The sequence below is a fragment of the Empidonax traillii genome, unplaced genomic scaffold (assembly GCF_003031625.1).
Source record: "Empidonax traillii isolate 1590-97213 ecotype Southwest subspecies unplaced genomic scaffold, ASM303162v1 scaffold26:size2357266, whole genome shotgun sequence".
Classification (NCBI taxonomy): domain Eukaryota; kingdom Metazoa; phylum Chordata; class Aves; order Passeriformes; family Tyrannidae; genus Empidonax; species Empidonax traillii.
This window is the reverse complement of record NW_020955219.1, coordinates 1,585,559-1,607,381: the sequence shown is the minus strand read 5'-3', so window position 1 is coordinate 1,607,381 and position 21,823 is coordinate 1,585,559. Positions and strand designations below refer to the sequence as shown.

Here is a 21,823-nt window from a genome sequence, read left to right as displayed (position 1 = left end):
TCCCTCACATTTTAGTGGCATTTACTACTTCCTTGTAGATCATGCTGCTCTCTGCAGCAAGCCCATGCTGGTTCCGTCTTTACCTTCCATTTCTCTTCTGCATGCTTCTGTTTTAAATCACTGATGTGTAAGTTATTTTTGCATAAACTATGTATGACTTAGCGCTATGTTTCTACCTCCTGTCAGGGTCTTACAGCCTAATGGATAGCATGTGTGGACTTTAAAAAGTGTTGGGTCCTGGTCAAGCCTTTTCCCCATGCTGTGAACAAGTCATGGCCCTGGTGACAGGGAGGTGATGACAGCAGCTCTCACTTTTGCAGGTGCTTGAGATCTCGGGGGGGAAAGTACTTTATTAAATAGTGGATTTTACAGTGGAGCATTTCTTACCTTCCTGTCTGTTGGAGGGTTATAAAGACAGAGCAGCTTCATAAAGGCTAAAATTCTTTGAAATACCTGTTTCTGCAGAAGTATATTTGAGCAACACAAATAAGCTCTAGCTTAGGAGATACCTGCCTGGTTATGAATTTAGCTATTATCCAGTCTTCCCAAGTGTCTCCAAGAGGCGTCAGTGTACACAAGTGAGACTTATTTACCTGGGGAGTTTTCCTAGAATAATGACAGAATGTAAAGACTGAATTCTGTTTTTCCAAGCCCTTGAAGCCAAAAGCCTGTCCTTTTCTGTGTCTAGTGCTAGCTTTGTGGAAAAAAAAAAAAAAAAAAAAAGAACCCAGCCTTGTGTTTTGTCATGGTGCTCTAGCCAACACACAGCTGAAGTCTGATTTCCAGATACGGTATTTGAGATTTGTTGTGAAGTGAGAAGGTCCAAAGCCAAGCCTGCTGGAGCTGCCAGTTCTCTGGTTGGAGTGCTTGCTCTAGTTTATAAAGCTTTGCATATTATACCCTCACTGTGTTATCTTTTACAGCTGAAACAGTGCAAAAGTCTAGCAGGGAAGCTTTGGACAGGGGAATGTGTATTTATTGAGGAAAAGGGGGCTTTTTGGGGGAAAATGTGATGAAATGGTTTCCTATTCAATACTACTCTTATTTGGTGAGAACTTCCTTGCAAGTACCAACAGACTTATTGGGAAACTGAGGAGGAACCAGTAGCAAAGATAAGCATGTAAGAAAAACAGGATGAAATATAACCATATAAATCATTGCATGGCTGCCCAAACACATACTGGGAACAGTCTGGTAATGCTGGGGGCATCCTCCTACCCCAGCCCCCAAACATTACCCTCTCTCATGCTCACTTCACACATGTCCCCCTTGTCCTATGGTCCCCAGTTTGCTGGTCATGGATCCCAGGGGAAACGTGCAGGAATGGCGTAGCAGTTCTAGGTGCAGACACAGGGAGGAGGTTTGTGCTGCCATTCATGTTGTCCAGGGCATTCTGTTTCTTCAGCTCAGTTCCCCAGGCTCCTTTTCTGAGAACTAACTTGGTGCAGGGAATGGGACCACAAGGTGAACATGAGGTCAGGCTGAGAATTTCTATCTTGGTCACATTTTGCCACCTGTTCTTTCAGTGGCATTCATCAAAGTAGCCTGAAAATTGTGTTCTGGAGAAATAGCTCGATTGAATATTTGAGACCTCACCAAGTGAAAGCCCCAAAACACAGAAGAGCATTTGTTGCTCACACAACATACTTCTCTTTAAGTACAATCAAAAGGCAAATTATTTTTCATCCCTTGTAAAATGGTTATAAAATCATTGAAAGGGAAGGAGGTATCTCCCAAATGTTAGGAGACAGAGGAGCAGTTCCTCATTTTCATGTGGGTAAGCATTATGGCAGGGCAAGTTGATTAACTAAAAAGGTGACTCTTGGTATATAACCATGTAAAAGGAGAAATGGGCCTGCAGGATGCTCAGATATGGTCAGCCACCACAGACTGGTCCAAAAGAAAACATCACACCTCAAAGAAATTAACACTAAGCTAAGGAAAAATCATAAATCTTCAATCCAAGAAGATAAAAAAATAGCCTAGGGAAAAAATCCAAACCAGATCAGAAATTCAAGAAAGATCCTGCCCATGGAGCTCATAGGCACAGTGTCTGAGATCTGCAATCAGTACCAGATGCTACTGATATGGAGCCTGTAACAAAGGCATGCTGGACCCATTCAGCCCAAGCAGGAAGCCTTGCAGATTAAATTTGTATTAGTTGGAGCCTGTAGATTGCTTTAGCAAGCAAAATTGAGCCTGGGTGTTAAGATGATCTGGATCAAGAAAGCCAAATTAGGTTTCCTCCTTAAAGAGGAACGAGCACATTTTGGCACCACTTTTTCATAACACTTTTAGAAAGAAAATATTTGGAAACAGATGCAGTAATTTTCTGTATATTAAATCCAGTCTGTGAAAGAAAACTACTCTGTCTGACTGCGCAAAACAGTCAGAAGACTCCTGGAACAAAGTCCTGCCTAAATTTCAAGTATGTTTTAAGCAAGGCTCTTGAAACATTAATAAGTGGCGAGTGGATGGCACATTCTGACGTGCTGGGAAGTATGCACAGATGAAATGCAGGATGGCTTGCAATGTTTAGAAAGCAAACAAGATTTGGACTTCCACTTTGAATATCATAAGGATCACAGTGTATTACATTAATGGAGGCTATCCTAGCATGGAATGAAAGCCACATTTAGAACAATCTCTGCTTCCCTGGTTTAGGAACACTGGGGAGAGTAATAAAAAATTTCTCCAGGGTGGAGCACAGGTTGCTGGAGGAAGTACCACTGTTGTAACCTACATTATTTTGTAGTTAAAGAGAAGGGAAAAATGTTGCTTTGGTAGGAAATCCTAGTGAACAGGCACATATGGGCAGTGAATTTCCCAAGGGGGAGTTAACCCCTGAACTGAGAGCTTGTGTAGCCTGATGTGCTATACAAGTCCCGCTAGCTGGCAGTGCGAGTGGTGCCTAAGAATTCCACTGGGTGTTTCAGAGGGGTAAAACGCTCTGTTCCCTTGGCTGCTCTGAAAATCCACCATGCCAGAGCTTGCATTACTCCCCGGGGAGGTGTGTTTGGGTGTTGGTGTGCTCCCAGCAGCCTTCCTCAGCCAGAGGAGTGGGCCTTGCTCCTCTTGGCCCAGCATCATTGTGCCTTCGAGGTCATGGCTGGGGCTATGAACTGGCACCAGCAGTCCTCTCCCTGGCCCTTCCATCTCTCATCTTTACCTTATGCTTAATCTCCCTTGTGCTTTTTCTGGGATGTGTAGTCACGCTCCATTTTGCATCATGGCGAAATCACTTCCGATACTGCAAGTGAGGGAAGGTAGAGAGAGCACCTGGAGGCACTGTCCTGGAGTAGATTGCCAGCAGCATCTTGATTGGGTTAGCTGATCTCTCGTCCAGATTAATTTTCTCTGATAGTTTTGGATATCCCAGTGTGAGACCTGGACAGTCGCAGGTGTGCAGAACCCTCCCAACCCACAGCAGTGTCTGGCTGCCTCCAGCTTGGGGTTGGCAGGCCTGAGGTAGATTTTCCCCCTATCTTCTGACCCTTTGGGTTTGTAATGAGATGTACATCGCGTGCTGTGTGTACAAAGTCTTGCTGCTAGAAGATTCAGACTGCTGTTCTCGCGCAGAGAAAACAAGCCCCGTTGATGGCTGCATTCCCCTAGGCTGCTGAGCACCCCGTGCAACATTTTACACTCAGCAGAGCTTAGAGGAGTTAAAAATACTTCTTGTTGTCAAAATATTTCTTGGTAGTAAAAATGTCCTTAGGATGCTTTGTGAAATGGTAACCTTTGGACCAGCTAGGGTAAGGAAAAATCAGAACACAGCCTTTAACGCCACAAAAAAAAAAAGTTCGTCTTAATTATGCAATATGGGAGAAAGGTTAAGAGCAGAGAAAACTGGCATCACCTTGGGGAGGGAAAGAATGGAATTTAAAAAGGGATCTAAGGGCGAGTACATAAGGTAAGATATTATATCTTTGTTAAGTATTTTTTCCGTCAGTGCTTGAAATTTTATCTGGGAGAAAATGTCTGACTCTGTGTAGTGCAAGAAGGTCTTGCTGGCAGTCTTTGAATTCAAGGAAGGTTAAAGCCTCGCCTTTCACTTTTAGTTTGATTTTAAAGGGTAGTTTAAATTTTAAATTTGGCTCCCAAGTTATAATTTCTAAAAACGAGCTTAGATAAGTGTTTCCACTAGGGAAAAAATACATCCTCAGCGATAAAGGATTGTTTTGAGCAAATGCATGTTCCTGTATGGAGGACCTCAGACCTGGGTCATACACTGTAAAGAATGTATTAAGTGAACAGAAATTTAAATTAAACAGAGGGCATTACTGAGAGAAATGTATACAGTAAGTAGGGATTGAGTTGTGAAAGATGGCTTGATGATTTTTTCATTTTAATAACTGTAGCTGGAGTTAAATGTATCAGATAAGGCAAATTGCTTTAAGGCTCTGTGATTTCTGGCTTATTACTCTCTGTTTTATTTCAGCAATACTGGTACATTTCCTTATACCTGTTTTCTGCTCTCCACTCTGGAGATACTGCTTTGTATTTTGAAGTTAAATGCAATATACTTAATGCCATGTAAATCTCTGCTGTTGAGTACTATATGATATCACATTATTCTGGTACTACACACTTAACCTGAATTAGAGAACTGCTGGGTGAGAGGGCTTTATCCCCTATAGATTTGTAGTAACCTTTAAATAAATTCTATGAGCACATAAAGAAAATAATTAAAAAGTGAAGTCAAAGCTATATAATGTAGATACATTGCATCATAGTTTGGAGTTTCATGGAATAGTTTCTGAAAGGGTGTATTTCTTCACGTATATAATTGATTTTTAAAATTACCAGCTTATAAATAAACTGTAAATGCGTAAAATCAGCTCTAATATGATTGCTTACTAAATATAAATATTTCACAAACAGCTCTATGCTTACAGAGCTCAACCTCTGGCTAATTTGGAAGACAGTATTCCAGAAAAGGGCTTGTGGGAGAGGGTTATCAATACAATCAGTCTTACTTCACCCCTCTGAAAGGAAACCCCCAAGTAGAAGGAGAAGAAAAACAGTCTACTGGAGGCTAGAGATCTTATACATTTTAAATAACAATTGGTCTTAATGTAGAAGTAGCAGTGTCAGCTCTCTGGGACAAAGACCCTAAGTCCGTGTTTCCATTAGAAACTACTGACTGTAATTTGAGTGCTATTTAAATAATAATTATCAATAAGTGAACAGAATAATAAAATCCAGAGGTTCAGTTTCCCAACAGCTCTCTCAATACAGTTTCCCATGGATTGCTTTTCATATTTTACCTAAGAAATCTTGCCTTCTGTAGTAGAAAACATCTCTGACTGTGGGCCCTGTAAGTAAGGAGCACAGATGAAAAGCTTGCTGACACACAGAGACAAGACATCAGAATACCTCCCAAAAATCACTGAAAAAACATTTCCTACTATTTGTATGGTGGGAGGGGGAAGTGAGTGTTTACAAATAGCTCTAGTAGAGGTCTTGTAAAGACCTGTCTGCCTGCAATTTGCGTCTAAAACTCCACTAAAGATGAAGGACTGGGGTATTTTCAGCCAAACGTGGAGCTGCTTCGAATTTTTTTGGTCACTGGAATTTTTCTGTACACCCCATGAACTTGCAGCCAGCAGGAAAGGATGAGGGTGTAACTCCCAGCTGAGCCCTGGGTGGCTCTGGGGGCATGCTGGATGTGAGCTGTGGTATACAGCTCTCCAGGGCTTTTTATGGTAATTGTGTGTTGGAGCTATTAAACTGGCATTTTTTTTAAACAGAAGCCCTACTTTTGTTATGCTTGTGTGCAGAAGAAATGGTAAGGGAAAGGTTTTCCCTACGGCAGTCACCTCATAGTGTAAGATCATGTGGTGCAGAATTGGGGCTTTCTGGAGGAGGTGTTTGTGGGGACTCAGAGAACTCGGTGGCCTGAATGCACTGAATCATACGAGTGAACCGTGAGGAGATCCACGCAGAGGTCAGGGAAGGGATCTTTGTATTTTACCCTGACATGGCTGGGAGTGGAGTGTGGCCTTTGCAGTCCTTGGCTCTGCCTTGGAGCTCTGGGCTTCTATGCAGTGTTAACCCTCTTTTGTGTCATTTTTGTGGTTTCCAGCTGGGTTCTGACCTTCGCTGTTTTCTTTTAGGAAGAAAAAATGGAACATCATATTGTTGTCCTGGGTTGCATGTGGTCTCGGATGCTTATTGTGTTTTTAAAGGAATTTCATTTAAATGTGCATATTCATTTTGCTGTCCATCAGATCCACAAAAGTCTTGGGTCCTGGGAACATGTACCATATAATTGACTTTATCTGTGTATGTTGTGTGTCAGGGATGGCAGGCATCCGGTGCCTGGGACACAGCAGTGTGTTGGGAGAATGTAAATGTCTGTGTCTGTCGTAAAGAACAAATGTTTCTGGTGCTTCCAGCTTCTGAAGGTAATGCTTGAGATAAGGCTTAAATATGGTGCAGTTTAAGAAACTCAGGAATGGACCTAACGCTTCCTCAGTTGCTTCTTCAAAGCGTTAACTTCTAATACTTGCACATTAGTGAAACTGATTTCAGTGACATTTAGTTTGTACGAATGTGGCTCTGGGATGATTTGTATTAGTTGTTTTTTTTGAGTGTGAATCAAAAACTTGTTTGTGCAAGACAACAATAAGGAAAGAACCAAAAATAATGACAGTCCTAAAAATACCATGTAGCATTGTCCCTGTGTCATGGCATGGAATCCAACAGCACCTTCATTAGCTAAGCACTGAACTGGCTTTTTCTGCATCCTTCTTTTGACATTCTAATTTTCCTAATTTTTCATTTTGTACTCCTGAAATTCAAGCTAGAAAGGAACTTGATGCCCAACTCTGTGGGGCAGAAGAAGATGATCTGCGCTAAGCAGTTCTCCTTGCATATGTATGAAGCCCATTTTCTTTAGACAGATTTCTTTAGATAAATCAATGCTTTATCTTTAAAACCCTGTATGACTCAAATCCTGTTTTGGCTTATAGCACAACAGATTACTTTGAAATGCACAGCTGCATTTATGTGCGTAAAATATGTAAATGCTACTGATATTCTTTAAAATAAAAGCTAAAAAGATTTGGGGCCCAATCCCCCAAAATTTCACTGGGATGTTGGCTCCAAAACAGAGCTAGAAAAGCCCCGCACAGCTGTCACCAAGCTGGGAGGTACTAAACAGTTTTGGACTTTACTGATGCCCAAGAGCCTGTTCCTGTGCTCTCACCCAGGACACTTCGGTCTTGCCTGAGCCAGAGCAGCTTATCTGTCTTCTTGTCCCACAGGGACTCTGCATGCCATTTCCCTCTCTGCTTTGCCTCCTCAGGCCAGCTGGGAGAAGAAACCCCCTTCTCACTCCCTATTCTGCCAAGATTTTACCAGGCAGGATTTTGCATTTTACTTTGCATTTGGATAGGAAATTGGGTCATATTTTGTGGCCTATAGGATAAACATTTCCTGGATCCTTCTGGACTTTTAGTATGATAGGAGATTGTGCACAATAACTGCTATGGTCTCTTTTCTGTTTTTGAATGTAGTCTAAATAGTTAGGGAGACCAAAGGAGGCATTCCTGCTCCAAAACTCTTTTGTATTATTATAATTACCAGGTTGTGGGCAAAACAAAACAGTTTTAGGGCAGGGACTCTCCTCCCACATGAGTATCCTGAATTTTGGATTCTGTTTTGAACAGAGGAATACATTTAAAGAAGAGGTGTTGGAGAGGGCTTAGGCAGGAGTCATCTGGAAGCTCCTTTTTTTCCTAGGAAAATAATGCTGGTGCACATTTCTCTTCTCTTGAGCAGAAGCTGTGGAATTTGCTGTGTGCTGGATGAACTTCCCAGCCCCTCTGCTGCTCAGAGGACGGATGCAGCCATCACACCCTCCTCTCACTGTGCTCAAAATCTGATCTCTGCTTTTTAAATGAAGGGGCTTATGAGTTTTTTTCTCAGGAGATGTCAGGCCATGAATCATGGTGGGAAGGGAGGCATTTCCTGGTTAGCAGTGTTGAGCCCCAGAAAGAGGCACATCCCAAGGATTGAAAGCTTCCCTTCGGGTTAGCTCTAGGTATGTTAACTATTGGTGTGTTCCATTTTGGCACCTAATTAACTGCCTGTGCTCTCTGGGAGCTAAGGCACTGACATCAGGCTATGCATTTTGCTCCAAGGAATAAAGTTCAGAGACTCTTCTGTCTCCTTCTGAACTCATGGAAGGCTGAAAATCACGCTGAAAATCCTGAAAAACAGGAGGGACAGTTTTTTTCTGTGCAGGATAGTACTATATGTGGGAGCCAGGACTGCTGTGAGCAAACCTAAGCTGTTAAAAAGATGGCTTGAATATAGCATGGGGCTCAGCAGAGGAATTTAATCCCTGTCCATCTTGATTACAGCCTGATCTGCTCACTCCTTGTCACTCTTTGGGCAAATATAGTTCTCTCTCTCTTTTTTTTTTTTTTTTTTTTTTTTTTAAGTTACAGCAGTGGGTTTTCTCCCTGTATATGGCCAAAACTTCTGTCAGCAGAAGATGGCTGTGACCGCAGCTGTATAGTTTAGATGGCAGAAGGAAAAAAAATGCAATATTGGATATAACCTGGCTGCTGTTAGGTCTGCCGGGAACCGGCTGCCACGCACCTGGAAAATGGCCGTGAGATGTTAAATGACAGCCTGTGATAAAGACACCTGGCTTTGGCACATCAGGCCAGGTTCCGGAAAAGGGAAAAAAGGAACAATCTCCTGGGAGTTGTGCGGAGGCAGCCGCTGGGGATTTCAATTTAGGTGCCCCGAGTGGGAAACATTTTCACGGGCGGGAGGGGGCGGGGGGGCGCATAAGGAGGACGGCTCTCAACAGGAGGCTGTTTTGGGTGGAGCGAGTGTGCCGAAGGGTAAAGCACCGTGTCCGGAGCGGGTCCCGCTGGGAAGCGACCTGTGAAGGTGCCCGAAGGCAGCGCAAAGGCTTCCCAGCGCATCCCCCCGGCGGGGACGGCTCCGGGAAGGGGTAGGCGCCGGGGACCCGGGGCCAGGATCTGGCAGCAGGCAGCGAGCGGGAGAGGTATCCCTGCATCCCCCCCCACCCCCTCGGCGGAGAGCGCCGGGGTCAGCGCTCCCACCTGCGCGGCGGGGCGGGGCGGGGCGGCGTTCGGGCCCTGCGTGGCCGCTGCAGCCGCGCCCCGCGCCCGGGAGGCGGCGGCGCCGCCGCCGAAGGTGCCTCCTCGCCGGCAGCAGCGGCAGCAGCAGTGGCAGCAGCAGCTACAGCCACCGCCACAGCCACCGCCACAGGCACAGGCACAGGCACAGGCACAGCCACCCCACAGCCACCGCCGCCGGCGTGCACCGGCTCCGCGGCTCGGCGCCGGCAGGTGATGGAGCGGATGAGCAGGAGCGGGCGGCGGGAGGCGGGAGGCGGGCGGCGGGGATCAGCCGGCCGCCGCGGGGAAGGCTGATCCCGGCGGAGCGGCGGGAGACGAGGCGGAGAGGTGCTCGGAGCCGCAAGTTGATCCGGGTGCGGGGGCACCGGGCGGGCGGTGGGAGCCCCGCGGGATCCGCGCTCGCCCGGTCCGGGACGTCCCCCAGCCCGGGCTGGGGGCTGCGGGCTGGTGGCGGGGTAGAAACTTCAGCTGGGGGTCTGGCAGGAGGGTGCGCGTTCCCGTGGGGACGGGGCTCGGTTCAAAACCGCTGAACAGTTCAGCGGTTTTGGAGGAAAGGGTTTGGAGGAAACCCTTAAAACTCCAGGCACAAAATGCTTTCCTGTAGGACACACGAGCACCAGATTTTTTAAAATGAAAGCGCTGCTGAAAGCCTTGCAAGAGGAGCTTCGCTTGGCAAGCCTGCATACGCTTTTAATAAGGAGAATATACTGTCTTCCAACTGGATGCAAAAAATAGAGCTGAATTATTACTTCCTAAATCTATCACGATTCCTGGCTTTCAGTTAGGAGAGCTTTCGGTGGCCATAGTGCCACAGCCATCATGTTCCCTAAATATCTCCTAATCCCCGAGCAAACAAAAGTCTATTGGTCTTTAGTGGGTTTGGTGCATGTAGGGCATAGCCGTACTTCATTCTTAATTCATAGTTACTTTATATTGGTACAGATTCAGTGCTTCTGCTCAGCCCAGCATTTTGGCAGGGTCCTCTTTTGCAGCGGAACTGGGGGACCTTCTGAATGAAGCTAACAAGTAAAATATGCTTTGAAATGGAGTGCAGATGGAAAGCCTCTTAAGTATTGTGTTGCACAACAGTGCACTCTCTGTATGTGCCATTCGGCTCACAAAACTCTGGGTTTTTTGAATACATTCACGATCTGAGCTGGACCCTGTGCTGTTCAGAAATATCATGCATTAGTGTCTGGAACAACAGCAGTTCTGATGATAAAGGTTAATTCATCTCTCTCCTGACAGTACTTTTGATGCCTGACACCTCTGGTCAGCGCATTTTTTAGAAATGTGTATGTGTCTTAAGTTTTTTGAATTCCAAGATATCAAATGGTTGAATAAGAAGAGTAACTGGTATTTGCTGGCTCAGGTGGGTGGTGCCTCAACTTTTCTAGAGCTGTTTTGTGAGTTATGCATCTGTCCCTTGAACCCGACAGCATCACCGTGGATTGCTGTTTCATATTGACTGATAGTAACAGACTGATAGTAACACCTTTGACAACAGAAATTGAGGTTCTCTATCCCTGCATCTCACCTTTTCTTCACAGTAGGGAGTGTCCCTTTGGCTCCATCTCCTGGCTCAAAAAGAGGATCCCCCTTAATTGAGAAAGTATGGAGAGATGGGAAGCCTCTGGATGGTATTGGTAAAAAGTGGATGGGAAGGGTGATGAAGGCTTTTTCTTCATCTTGAACTGTATGATCTTGGGATCTGTTGCACCAGGGTACTCCCACTCTAGTTGGAAGCTGGGAATTATGTCCTCACCTTTATTTCATGGGAAGAAAGTGGGTCTCTTATGTTATTACTTCTTAAGTCTTGGAAGGATTTTTGACTTAGTGAGTAAATATTATCGTGGTATTTAGAAAATAATAATTTAGTATTTCGTTCCTTGCATGGATCTGCTGGAAGGGTTAGTCATCTCGCCTGATACATCTCTGGTGTGATCTTTTGGTAGAAATGTGTTAGTGATATATCCTTTATGTCGTATTTTTTCTGCATGGTCAGGAAAGTGTGTTACCTGCAAATTATGAATCCACTTGAAAAAGAAAACCTGTGGCGCTGTGGAAGGATCTTGCTGTGATTTAGCAGATGTATGACTGTGCATGGACTTTGGGTGTGAGCGGAGGGAATCATACTCTGCAAGTACAGTGGGATGGCAGGATCTTTCCTTTGTGGAGGATCTTTTGTGTGCCCAGTCTTTAGTGGAGAACCACTTTCTTCAAGTGACGAGGACAGGAGGAAAAGAGCCTTAAGCAGACTGCAGAATCAAGGTATGTGTCCTACCCGTCACTGCCAGACTTCTCTATCTGCTCACTGTACCCCAAACTGAAAGGGGAAGATGACAGGCTGTTCTGTCACTGCTCTTTGGTCCCTGAGGTGTTGATGGGGGTAGCAAAGCAATAAGGTACAGCTCTGAAATTGCGAAGACCTGTTTTGTTTCTGTATGGATGTCCTGTGTATTCCAGCAAGTGCCGGACAGTATGTCACTATGTGCCTACTTATATCAGTGCCGTTTAGTCCTTCACTGTTATTGCTTAAAGTATGATAAATTATGTGGTATTGGGATAAGAAGACAGCATAGTGTGATATGGGTGCTACCTATGATTTTTTATTTGTGTGGCACTCTCAGTCAAAGTGTATATAACCCTACTTAAGGACACTGTTTTCTTCTGCCCCTGTTTGCCTGCTAAGACATTCCTCCTATCACATGCAGTCCAGCAGCAGAGGGGATCAGAGAGGGGTACTGGTGTGCTGTGGTGGCTCAGGGCTTCTCTCTGGTCATCCAGAACCCCTCCCTTGAGGCTAAACATTGGTGACACTCTGAAAGCGTGTTTTGTCCACCAAGTCCACTGCAGGGGGGAGAAAAAAGATGTTTCTCAGATTTGCTCTGTATGTCTTTAAAGTCTGTGCCTAGCTTTTTACCATGCTTTGTGCCTGGTAGGACTACAGAGCCACAACCACCAGCCTCTGAGGCTGAGCTGAATTATTTTCTGAATTATGTATCACCAAGAGACACATCAGCTCAAGAGATTCCAGCTGCAGAACGTGTGTGTTCAGAGTGTCTTGTTCAGATGTTATTTCCTTAATAAAATTGCTTGTTTGGCATGAAGAATTGTTGGCTGGTTTGGGTGTTAGGATTTTCCCCCTCCCTTTTTCTGGCCCTGGGATACAACAGTCAAGTTGCCTTCTCTCTGTCTGGTTTTGTAAGTTAATTTAAGGTCCAAAGTCCTGATAGAGCTGTGATTGCAGGGAACTTGAGGTGGTAGCCTGTTTGACATGTGTGGGTAGAAATGGATGCTGTTGTGGGTGTTGTATGTTCCTGAAGGACTAAAGAAAGACAGCATGCCCTGAGGAATTCTTCAAGGGGGAGCTGCCTACAGCGAGCTTCACAAAAGTACTGGCTACAGGGACCCTAGTGAAGTTTGAATTACCTGAATACATCCTGACTTTACACACAGACTCAAGACACATGTGCTTTCATTCACTGTAGGCTGACACCCCTTTCTTCAGGCTTGTCACTTTTCTTCTTCTCTGTTCCTCCTTCTCCTCCTCCAGACCTTGCCCTGTAGTAGCTGCAGCTCTAGTGGAGAGGCTGGGTTTGAAGCAGAACCTGCACTGCCTGTGAGATGGTACACAACTTGTGGAGCAGGATTTGGTACCTCTGCTCTACCTGATGAACAAGAAATGTTTTGCTTGGCATAGGAATGCTGTCACTCATGGGGTAGTTGCACTCATTGTTTTGCTAGGCTAAACACTTGTAACAGCCTAATGAGGAATAATACATTCAGCTAAAATACACAGTGGAATTCTGTTGTTGTAGACCAAAATGTAGTAAATGAGTGAGAGCTTAGTCCAGGATTCAGGGAAAATGCTACGTTTTCTGCAGAGTGCTCTGTGAATGGTGATAGTGATCAGGGGTTGAAGTCACATGAGCCAAAACCTGGCACAGGTCCTGGTCCATTTTCCAGAGTTCTAGGGAACTGGGGTGTGTAGAAATATTTTGATTCAGAGGATGGACAGAACCTCAGCCCACCTGGTGTCTCAGAGGGCTGTCTCCAGGACTTGTGGTTGTTGGGATGGTGGTTTTAGCCCTCTGTGTTGTCTCAATGCAGGGCCAGCTCAGGTCAAGTAGATCCCTGAAGCATTAAGAGAACATGGCTCTGTTACTTCTAGACCTGCATGGGATGCAGCATGGCTGTGTTTGCGTAGCCCCTATGCTGGAGTGACCTGGCCCAGGTGTGTTGGCTTTGGGGCATGTCGTACCCACGTCATGTTTGGTTAGTTCATACACAGCTCTTCTCTTGACAGTGATGGACTAAATCTAATATTATGTAAATATAATGTAAATCTGAAACACAAGTTGAACACTGCAAGGGGAAGGCTGTCAGTGTAGCTGCCATCATTGCTTTCTAGAGGTTTAGATTCACACTGGCATAGTTCACTTGGTTTGTTTCACAGCATCTGTAGCACTTTCTACAGCATTGAGGAGCTCTTGGCTCCAGATGAATTCTGCCAAAGCTGAAGATATGCAGTAACTTGCAGAATTTGACCTTTTGTCTCAAGAAATGGGTGTGGCTTCCAAGTGCTACTGTGAGTATGTACAAAATACTCAGGGAATGTATCTGCAAATCCCTTCAGCTGCTGGTGAACTGGGAGAGCAGCAAGGGCACTGTTGACATTTCTGACACAGGAATTGCAGAAAGGAGCAGGAATCTCACCCTACTGAACAGGAAGGAAGCTCATTTTCAAGTTCTTGCCCATAATCCAGGATGGTCAAGAATTCCTTGGCAGGGTCAGACTTCTGTGCTGCTTGTTCACAGGTCATCTTGCAGTCCAACTAACAATACCAGGCAAAAGACCTTTGTCCTGTGTCTTTGAACACTGACCTTCCTCTTTTGGGGCAGGATATTTTGCGATATGGGTTGACCCAGTTATAGCTCGGGTGTTCTTATAGGTCAAAGCTGAAAGAGCAGAGGGGAGGAGGATGCAGCCACCAAAGCAAAAAGTTATTGAGATCCTTAAACACACTGACATGTAGGAAACAGGTTTTAAAAGACCTGTTTAAAATATGAATGAGCGTGAGATGTAAATGACTTGCTAAGAGGCCAACTTCCAGAGACAGGATAACCATAGGGGACTGCTTGGCTTGTACTGTATATTCATCCGATTGGCTGAAGTTCCTGGCTCTTTACCAGATGTTTTAATGTGAAAATATTTATTGAAAGTGATGTCTTGATTCCGTGGGTCTTGACCAGTGACCTCAGGATAAGCGTGACATGCTGAACTGATACTCAGGCCTTTCTGGGATGGAGTACAAAACAGATTTGTTTGTAGACTAACTGGCATCTCCGGTGTAAATTCTCCATTGCTTGGTTGATGATGAGCCAACTGATAAGAAATCGGGGAAAGTTGCTTTCTTCAGCAGAGGGAAGTTACATCCTGTGTATCTCCTGGGAAGAGGGCTGTGAAGGATGTAGAAATGCTTTCTGCATGAAGTCACCTCAGCTCTTCCATGTTGTTGGTGAAGTAAAGGTGAAAAACATTAAACGCTTTTGATAGGCACCACCTGCCTAACAAGACCCAAAAGTGATGCAAGACTTAAAACTGTGCTGCCCTGCTGAATTCCCTGTTCTGGCATCTGAATAGCAGAGTAGAGAGTGAGAAAGGGTTTGTGGATGGGATACTTCTCTAGGGTGGTGGACACATCTGTGAGTGGAATCAAAGGAAAAACTCTGAAAAGTGCCTGCTGGCAGTGGAAGTAAGCTGAGGTATGTAGGTTGTGTCTGGCAGGCGGAGCATGTGTGTGTCCATTCAGCAGCATCTTCTGCCTGCTTGAGGTATTGCTGGGCTCTTCCAAGGGAGCTCAGAAGTTGTGGGGCTTCAAAGGGAAACCTCCTTTCAGGAGGTTTACTCTCCAACTGGACTTAAATGAAACTATTTGTGGTTTATTTCTTACAGAAATAACTATTTGTTATTTCTGTAAGAATGCGGCTGCTCTCTCCTTGCTCAGTTTTAAACTTTGGATAGACAGTGTCTCATCTCTCCTCATGTCCAGCTGCTACAATCCTTTTAAAGTGTTGCTTTCATTTAAAAAGCATGAAGCGCCTTCCACTGCAGGTTTTAAAGCAGGAGTTTAGACTGGCCAAGATGGTTTCTGAAGTTACCCTCCAGGGAAGAAACTTCTAAAGAAGCCGCCACTCAGCCTTGGTACTTGAGCAGCCTTCTAGAAACAGCTGTTGGGGATGCAGAAAGCTGAACTTTTCATGGCTGAAAAGTTAGTTTTGCCATTAAAACTAAAATTTAAGAGAGTCCATCTGCCTGCAAAGTGCAGCAGCTGGTTTGAGGAGCCAGGGCCCTTCTGGAGGAACAGAGAAAAATAAATTTGTATTGTTTTCCATAAGCTCAGCTGCCCTTTAAAAAAATAACACAAAGTTGGCCAAAGACAGCTGTTTGAATTGCAGGTGAATTGCAAGAGAGCACTTGGGGGACGTAGGAACACACACTGATAGTTTTAAGGACACTTTGTAGAACTGATTATAATTTAATTTGGATCTCAAAAACTTCAATATTAGAGCAATTTCTGCTGTGCAATCCTGTTGCTTAGTGAAGCCTCCCGACAGTGCTCGGTTAAGAGTAGGAAATCACCGTCTTTGGTGTTGCAGTGATGACTTTCCAAATGCTACCTAATGAAGGAAATGTGTGATGTGCTAGTCCCAAAGTTGCAGCACAGTGAAAACAACAGACTGTGGTCCAAGGAGTAGAGGGAAATTGGTAATTTCTATTTCTATAAACTATGTCACTGACTAATGACTCATATTCTGCTCATGGATAGGGAGTTTAAATCTTACCTGGTGACCTAAAAATGCTGTATAATTTTGTTGTAGGGTTTGAAGATTGAGTAGAGTGTAACAGTCATAAAAAATGTACTAATGAATCCCCTCTGTGGGCAAAATATTTGGTTGGACTTAAGAAAAGAAGCCTGAAATGAGCTTGTAATTCTGCTTCTGGCTTTTCTACATCTAAGGTGGAAGTGGGATGGTAAATTCACAGAAGAAAAGCTCATGGGGGTAATTCTCCTTCTTTGCACATCTCCTGGGGCAGTAGCAGTAGTTTGTGGTAGTTAATTTGGAGTCTAGTTTCCACCTATCGTGCTACACAGGCATTTTAAGCCTTTGCTGTTGAGATAGTACAGAAGGCATAAACATCCACGGGTCTCTGCTGCAACATTTGGACGTGGTATTTGTATATAAATATTTGAATGAGATGTTTTTGTGTTGTGTGGATTCAAGGCACCTTCTCCCTAATCCCGCTTCCCATGCAGCACTCTGGCACTCCCCTCACGCTCACACGACTGTCTGTAGAAACACTGTCTGGAAGGGTCATGTCAAAAGCATCAGTCATGGGTTTTTATAGTGATTGACATTAATTAGCCTCTATGTTTTCTTTCTCTCACCCTAGTCCCCTTTTTAACTTCATGTTTTTCATTTGAAAGAGAGATTAATTTGGAGTAGCAAGATTGTCGACTGCCCTTGTTTGAACCTGCCTGCACTGTTAAATTTGCTGGACAGTGCTGGGGAGTTAGTGGTGGAGTTAAGCCATGATAGTGAATTGCTTGCTATCACAATGATGGTTTCTAAAGCCTTCAGCCACCAACCTTCTCCTTTCCTTTAGAACTATTTCTCTTGTAACCCCAGTTGTTTTGCGTGACCTGCCATGCTTCGCACCAACCTCCTTTCATTGTCTTCCTTTAACTTGATTTGGGTATAACCTCAAGTTATGTGAAAAAATTTACCCCCCTTTCACTGTGTAGTGACTCAGGAAGCCAAAGTAGCTTTTAGTGTATCAGTAGCATGAGTCTGAACTCTCCATGCACTTAAGCACCATGGCCTTCTGGTGACAGCAGAAGACCTGGTGGCAGGTGAGGGAAGGTCTCAGGGGTTCTAGGGTAGCAGTGCAGCTCCTGCACCTTGGTTGGTAGGCTCATTGGGCTGTATATGGTAAAGAGTTATGTTATCAGGACCAACTTTGGACCTCCTGCATGGTTTGGCCGTGTTTTTGGCTGTCTCAGACCATGCTGTAGATTTTCATGTACTGAACAGTCAGCCACCTGCCTAATTTTTTTTTTTTTTTTTGCAACCTCTGCTCAAACAGTATTATTTTGGTGGATATAAGTCTCCTTTCAAGTTCCAGCCTAAACCTCTTTATAGGTGGTTTGTACTCCTCTGTCTTTACTTTTTCCCTTCAAAGAGAGCCTTCCTTTTTTGCTCCAGTAGCAAAGCCAGTGTCTCTCTGTCTCATGGGAGAGGTCATCCTGCTGACCTTTTCTTGCACTATTCCAGTGTCACTTAACCTTTCTTGAACTAGGTAACCTGAAATTGCACGTTGTTCCAGCTGAGACATTTCTACTGTCTTGTGTATTTGCCCATTCCTCACTGAGACCTTGGGCAACATCAGGCTTTTTTACACTCTTACTATGAGCCACTAAACCACCAATGAATGGCTTTCTCTTTCTGTATCACTTCCAACTGTTGAGCTACCAAGCTGCAGAACATATTTCTTTAATACCGAAGTGCATGACTGCTCTTGGCTTATTACAAACTGAACCTCCTCTCAGTTGTTTTAGTCCCCGAATGTTCTGAGTACACTTCTGCTCTTCCTCTTGAGTTGACAGACTTTTCCCAGCTATCTGTTGTCTGCAGATTTCATTTGCAGTCCCCTACTTTCTCTATCAAGGGAATTAGTGGAATTGCTGGATAAGACTGTCCCAAGGCATCTCTTTTAGGAAATCTGTTTATAGTTTGTCTTTCTCACCAGAATTTCAACATCTGCACAAGCTGCTCTTCTGGGTTTTGGTGGGTGGAGCTTGGTTTGGCTTTAATGTCATCCCTAAGTAGTAAACAGGATGGCTTGTGGAGCTGGGCTGTTGGGGGATCCACATGTGAGCAGGCACTGCATGTGCAGGGTGTTGGTGACAGGCATACATGTGTCAGAGCCATGATGTTAAATATTTCCTCTTGGACAGTGAAAAATGGCTCTGTGTTCTGGTCTGTTATTGTCAACACTTAACAGTTCCTGGAGAAGGCTTTTTTCATCTGAAAAAAGAAAATTACAGAAAAAATAATAGATACATGAAATCAATGATTTGAATGTACAGTGGGGATGGCATTTTTAATTTATACTCTTATTAACTGTAGGAATGACCAGAGCTGAAAATATCAATTGTGTCAGCTCTAAGCATTGAAGACATTACTGAAATAGTATTGTCACTGTATCACTTGCTTATTTGAGTGTGTTATCTGGCAGAAATCATCTTGAAAACCTTAATCTCTGTCTTCCTTTATGGCTAGTGCCAAAAGACCAGAATAGATCATCTGTGTGGGCCTCATCCAAGCCCAGTTCCAGTTGAGAGAGGATTACTGTGGTCTCCCAGAGCTTTAAGCGAGCAGCACAGCCCTTTCTAAAAACAGCAAACACACCGAGTGGGTCATTATAAAAGAAAAAAAGAGCTAGATTTTGAAACATATGTTGTATATACCTAAAATGGCCATTAATCCTAATTATTAATGAAGACCACAACAGAGCTAGGGTATTAGCTTTATACATTTCATGAACGTATATGCATCAGAGAGAGAGGGCTGTACTTGCACGACATTCAATAAAATCAGTCTTTGTGGAAGATAAAGTACTACAATCCACTCTTAACTGGTGTATTTCTTTTGTTCAGTAGCTTTAAAGCTCACCTGGAGAATTCTAACAGGTAGAAGGAGCAAACAAGCCATTCCTGGTAGCTTGGAGGGAGATTAGAAGATTGTGGCATCTGTGAAATGTTCAGCTGAGTTGATGAGAGACTGGACTATGCTAGTTTGAGAATGAACAGCATTTGCTGTCCAGCCACAAAAATACATGTGTGACAAGTTGCTCTCTGTGTTTGTACTTGAAGAGACAATTTAGAGTTTTGTCCTTGTATTAATATCTGAAGGAGAAGTTTGTACTCAACTCATCTTTTTCTGTTTAAAGAATCATTTAAAGGTTGGACTTTTTTCTTTTTTCAGAGCCTGACATCTGCTGCTGTTCTGCACATATTTGCTCATCAAAACGCCAGCGCTGGCTTCACAGAATCTTTGTTAAAGCCATGGAAAAGCCACATGATTAGGTCATTAGTATTTAGTCATTTGTGTATCAGTTGTTCAGTATATGGTTTTCGGTTTGGTTTTTTTTTTAGGGGCTCTTGAAGCTGTAGAGGCTGATCCCTTTAAGTCACATGGCAGAGGGTTTTTATCACTTAGTTTAAAAAAATTTCTGCTTGAAGTCCAGTTCCTTTCCAAGAAGGTGTGGAAAGCCCCAGTTCTCAACAAGGGTTATTTAAGGGAACGTTTGTACTTTGGGTGGCCAGTGTAAGAGGCTTTGAGCCACAGCCTTAGATCTGCTGAACCATGAAACGTGGGCTAAAAATCCTTCCCAAAGAGTCAGCCAGTTTTTGTTCTGCCACCTGAATGCAGCTGGAGTGTAAGTGGCAATGGGAAAGGCTGGGTGGGGGTGAATGCAGCCATCCGTTTGAGACTTCTGGCACTGCCCTCACATTTGGTTCTGGTGCTTTCTCCAGTCTTTTGGAGCAGATTTTCGAGACCTCACTACCACAGCTGTGGCGTTGCGTGGGTTGCATACCATCCTGGGAATGTTAAACAGAGTTATAATGGATTCTTATTTTCACCTCATGATTTAAAACGAACACTCTAACATGTGGTTGTGACTTGTGTGTTGTCACTTTACAGCACTTGCAATTTCAAAACAGATGACTGAAATCACAGTGGTTTTTAGGAGCACGCTTACTTTCTCCCTGAGGTCTTCCTCCTGGTGACATGGTTCCCTTCCCCAGTCCAGTGGGGACCTAGCCAGCCTGTCTGGGCATGTGGTGCCTCTGTTCCCCAGAGTCTCTGCTACAGAACTTCTGCTCAAGAATCAGCTATTTCAGATATTTACAGTGCTGCAGATGAATTTCCTGTGTAGTCAGTCAGATCTCAGTGAGGTTCCCAATCCTGTTGCAGCACATGGGGAGGACACAGCAAAGCTGAAGATGAGCGGCAGAAATGTTGAGTTTGTCGTATTGTGCGAAGATTTATAGTGTTTGCTGTCTTGTATCTTAGACTCATTTAAAGTGTGCACTTAGGCTTGGCTTGTTGATACAAAGCATGCCAAATCTCCATCGCTGAATCTACAGGCGAGACACAGGGCCAAAGTCCTGTCTTAGCTACCATATAGGATTTTCCTTTAATAAGCGTAGTGAAGCAATGGCTTATTGGGACTTTGGGGCCAGATCCTCTCCTAAAATAAATAAAGCTAAACTCATTTACAGCAATTGAGCATTAATCTCTATAAGACTTTTGCAAAGATATATTGCAGTGAACATAACAAGGAAGAGAGCTCATTATTTTCCAGGAGAAGTGACAGATGAGAGTGCGTTTCCACTCCACAATTATCATCGTTTTCTTTTTAATCACATTACTGCAAACATCTAGTGGCCACCGCCATGGCAGTATTTGTGAATGGAAGCTGGATGCATTCAAAACAACATGAGTCGGGCAATTTTCCTTTCTTACAGTATATCTTGCCAAATACCTAATTTTCAAAGATTAGAGTCTTGGAGCGCAGAGCTGAGAGTATGATTGGCTGGAGGACATTCACGGCTCAGTAATGAAACACTGATGTATAAAATGGTAATTGATCCCCGGAGCACCACGAGCGCTGAGCCAGATCCCATTATGCGTGGATTCCAGTGCGGCAACAGAAATTATACAAATGTTGGCACAGAGGGTTAAATGTGAGATTAACTAACAGTGTTCTGCAGAGGTGGTACTAAAATGAAATACACCATTCAAAATTTTGGGGGTGGTTCACTGCCAAAGTGGTTTTCCATGCAGTTCTAACCTCTACACATTTGTTTCACAGATGCAGCTAGAGGTGCTTTCTTTAGAAAGGACTGCTGCAATTTACTCCCAGATCCGAGGCTGACCAGTCATAAAAAAGTCACTTTGGAAGCTAATGGAGTTTTTTATGCACCTATAGCTGTTACGGTTTATTTGTGAAGAGACCCTTTTAAGCATTGTGCTTTCTGAGGAAAACCTTTTTTTTCTGTGTCAAAAACTTTTTTTTTTCTGCTGCAGCACTTCAGTTCCAAAATAATAATAAAAATAATCCCCACCCTGCTGCTGTTTTTAGACACTTGCCTTTGTCCTGTATGACTCGTCTCTCCATGAAGTTCTAACAGAACTGGTTCTGTGTGGGTAGTTAAGCAAGCAAGACACAGCAGTTGTGACGATGGATTTTGTGCCCCTAGGTATACTGGGAGGCTGTGCTGGAACTCTTCTGTGGTTCCTGATCTTCCTGGAATAGTGGTGATTCTCTTGGCCCCATGGGCTGCTGTAATTGCAGGTTTGGGACTTCCATGTGCGTTGCCTTGCTTGGAGACTGTCCAGAATCCTTTCTGCTGCACTGAGGGTGTAATGGTCAGTCTTCGCGAACGAAGAACCGGGGAAGGTCTTTCCACCTTCCAGCCTGCGCATTGGATTTTTTAGGTGAGACACAGTGTGCGCGGAACTGAGCCCACCCTTTAATCCTGAGGTTCATCTGCCGGGGCCAAGCAAGCTTGGACGGTGGCAGCGAGGTCCTCAGGACGTAGATGGATTGCCTTACAGGG

At 44.2% G+C, this 21,823-nt stretch overlaps 1 protein-coding gene across 8 annotated transcripts in view; it reads left to right on the top strand.

Moving 5' to 3' along the window:
* Window positions 1-21,823, top strand: part of PDZD2 (PDZ domain containing 2) — a 190,427-nt gene that overhangs the window by 77,054 nt on the left and 91,550 nt on the right. Inside the window, exon 1 of one of the 8 annotated variants that reach the window (XM_027907064.1) lies at window positions 10,710-10,740. The exons of the other annotated variants lie outside the window; for them this stretch is intronic. The gene's annotated coding sequence lies outside the window, so the exon portion shown is untranslated. Of the gene's footprint in view, window positions 1-10,709; window positions 10,741-21,823 lie in introns of those variants that run through there. 8 annotated transcript variants of the gene reach the window in all.